Source organism: Aplysia californica, unplaced genomic scaffold, assembly GCF_000002075.1.
Source record: "Aplysia californica isolate F4 #8 unplaced genomic scaffold, AplCal3.0 scaffold00276, whole genome shotgun sequence".
In the NCBI taxonomy this organism is placed as follows: domain Eukaryota; kingdom Metazoa; phylum Mollusca; class Gastropoda; order Aplysiida; family Aplysiidae; genus Aplysia; species Aplysia californica.
Window position 1 is genome coordinate 413961 of NW_004797546.1, and position 3468 is coordinate 417428.

The 3468-nt window shown below is 45.3% G+C and overlaps 2 protein-coding genes across 3 annotated transcripts in view; one reads left to right on the forward strand and one right to left on the reverse strand.

The window, feature by feature from the left end:
* LOC101862807 (RING finger and SPRY domain-containing protein 1) overlaps positions 1-3468 on the reverse strand; it is an 85040-nt gene that overhangs the window by 35849 nt on the left and 45723 nt on the right. The gene's annotated exons all lie outside the window — the stretch shown is intronic.
* The window catches only part of LOC101862118, a 25466-nt gene that overhangs the window by 12445 nt on the left and 9553 nt on the right, over positions 1-3468 (forward strand). The window lies entirely within an intron of this gene.

Below are 3468 nucleotides of genomic sequence, written 5' to 3' on the forward strand. Positions count from 1 at the left end.
GAAAGAGAGAGAGAGAGAGAGAGAGAGAGAGAGAGAAATGGGGGTCAAGAGTGGAACCTAATCCTTCTCAATATTAGTAAGTATGGAAAAAAACCAACTGCGCCGCTGCAGAGGACAACTAGAACCGGTGCAAATTCCAACCCCCCTCACCCAATCGGAAATAGAAAACACCTGTATAACTGTGTTGCCCCCCCCCTCCTTTTGCAACACGTAACGCTCGTGAGGTCAAGAGACACAATGTAACGTGCGAAAGTAGTTTCTTCCTCTCGCCTATCGATCACACTGACCAGAAGGGAAAACGGTTTGGGAGGCCACTCGGGGGCGAGAGCCGAGTGTGCACTCAAACCCACAAAACCCCCGGAGAGAACGACCGAATATAGCAGCGTCATTTCCGAAAGAAAAACCTATTACCATAGTCATGACTATATTTTACTATGACCATTACCTGGGTACACAGAAATCAAAGGCTTGAAAACGGCTTGTACGAGAATTGTTCCAGTGTAAATCACACAACAGCGTTAAGAACAATGGAACTTTGCGTTCTTTAGGGGGTATGAGTATGATGAGACTGAAGTTTGTGTATAACATCTCCCCCCCCCCCCGGGTTACTCCACCCCCACATCCAGGAGCTTTTACCCATGTAACCGTTCATCACTTCATGAATTATATAGAGTGTATGTGAAACCTGATCGCTTTTCAGACCTGATAATGCACATTGTAATGACCGACTATATGGCAGGCGGAACATGGAACTATAATCATCAAGGCATTTCTCAGCGTCTTTTGGGCGACGCAGTGGTGGTAGATATTATGTATTATGTAACCCCCCCCCCCCAAAACAACAAAAAAACCAAACCAACAACTAAAAAACAAAACAAAATAACAGCAACAAAACAACCCCCCTCCCCCAACAAACACACACATACACCTTGAGAAACATTTTATTCATTATTTCATTAGTAAGAACATGATGCTGTAGTGTGTCTTTGTACACGCAATTGCTATGAACTCTTCCGAAAAGTACACTAAGAGAGCGGTCTATTAAAAAAGACTGTTCAAAGACATCACGCTGATCTACTATTAAATTCCTGTCACGGACAGCATTTCTGTCATGAATGCCATTTAAATGTGGCCTAATGACTCTTAACCATTAACTTTCGTGTCAGAAAGGTTTTCTGGCGATACAAGTAGTTTGCACAGCTAGACATTACTGTCATACACGAATCACACAGCCCGTACGTACGGACACTCTAGATTGAAACATTTTCGGATAATTTATCAGGAAAAGAGGAAGGCGGGCACGGATGGTAGGTCACCTCTCCTCCCCTGTCACTCTTCTTTCACCCAACTCTGACTCACTCCTCACTCTTCCTTCATCCAACCCTGAATCACTCCTCACTCATTCCTTACGACCCGGGTGTTTATTGCGACGCGCGCCCTCTCCCTGAACCCGGAGTCTGCCCTTTCTCGTCTGGCCACCCGGGGGTCACAGCACAGCACGGCACGGTGCCGGGTGGGCAGCCTAGGCATAGGCTAGCCGAGGTCAGTGGTTTCTGGGAGGAACGTGCACTCAAACACACGCGCGCACGCCACAAAGTACTACAAGTGCATGCAAGAGACTTGGTTAATCCGGCGGCTAAATCTGTGCCGAGTCAGGCGTGGTAAAGAGGGGAAGGCGGCGCACGACAAAGCACATCAGGCGCTCGCTGGGCCGGAAACTAGGCACAGGTGACGAGCCGGCACAGCACATCAGTGGCATTACATACAGCGGAAAACTGCGACTTAATATAGCACAACAGAGAACAATACCAGTGTTGTCTCAAGTTATTACGTGCGTGCTGTTGCATTTGTGTGTTAGCGAGTTTAACGGCTTACTTACTCCCCGGAAGCTTTGGGGAAAAAACACTCTGATGAATAACAACACTCCACAAACTTCGTCGTTAATTTTGTGGGTACAGCTCTTTTGATAAATAGTGTGAGATGCCAGAAACGTTGTGGGTACAATTGTAATGTAATAGAGGCTTCTGAACTCCTCTTCTAGCTCCCTCGATCCAGTCATTTGTCACTGGGCTGCTTAAGAGTGAAGATCAGATGCTTACAAGAAGACAGGGAGGAAAAAAAACGGCGGGGACCATACGGTAAAGTAAATGTCACACACGTAGAACTACGTCATAGCAAGTGCGTTTTCGGTGTCCAATTTCTAATGCTGACTACTCACAACGAGAAATAATGTTTAGTTTTAGTACAAGTTTTAAGTTTTAGTGTTAGTGGGGGTTTTACGGAGCTCGCAACTGCAAAAGGTCACATGAGCGCCAGAGGATTAGAGGTGTTACAAGAGAGTAACAAACACAAAAAGAAGGAGGGGAGATAGAGATGATACATTCTTTTTATAGGAAAGAAGGAGCAAACCACACCAGAGCATCCGCCAACCACCCACAAACAACAATGTCTGACTCACACTGCCACAAAGAGACAAAAAAGTAACGGCAAATACAGTTGAACCTGTCCAAGATGGCCGCCCACTGTCGACCAGAAAAGTGGTCATTTTAGACAGGGGGTCCTCTTGGAGTATCATTTAAAGGTTGAACCCCCCCCCTCCACAAAAACAAACAAACTCAGGGGGGGTTGGGGGAGGAGGAGGGAGGGAAGTGGTCGTTTGTAAAAGCGATTGCTTCGGGCAGGTAATCATTTTTGTAGACACGACATCGTTAGGATATATTTACCGATGATTGAAACAGTTTCTGCATTGACGGCGCAACACTTTCCAAGTCAGTACTCAAACATACCCGCTATTGCTCTGAGCACACATTTCATGACATGGCATTATTGGCTCTATTCTATTAAGTGTCAGTTTGCGAGCACGAGGAAGTCTTTAAGGCTATGAGATACAGTTCGAACGCATTCATACTTTTAAATAGAATAATAATTAACAACACCCCCCCAAAAAAACCCCCAAACAAACACAAAAACAAACAAACAAACAACCCGAACAACAACAACCCAACAAGAGACCCCCCCACCCCCCACGGATATCTAGTTATCAGAAACAGAAAAAAACATAAAAAAAAAATTCGGCCTACACATTAAATAAACAGAATAAGAAGGTCCAAGGACAACGTGGGAAAAAATAGCAAGCAACCAAACACGAACGCTGAGAAATTACATGAAAACAACCACCTTGAGTCCCGCGCGCTCATATGACCTTATGCACTTGCGAGAGCCGTAAAACTCAAACCAAACTTACAAACTAAACACGTGTGCGTGCACACAATGGGGATCAGAGAAAACGAAAATAATAACGACAACCACGACAGTAATAACAACAACTTCAAGTAACAACACCGAAAGACAGCCCCGATAAAGTCATAAATATGTCTGTATACAACAGATTAACGGACACAAGTTGTATTTCATGGGGTCTGGGTGGGGATGGGGGCGAACAGAAGGAACTTTTTCTTCGGGCCCCCC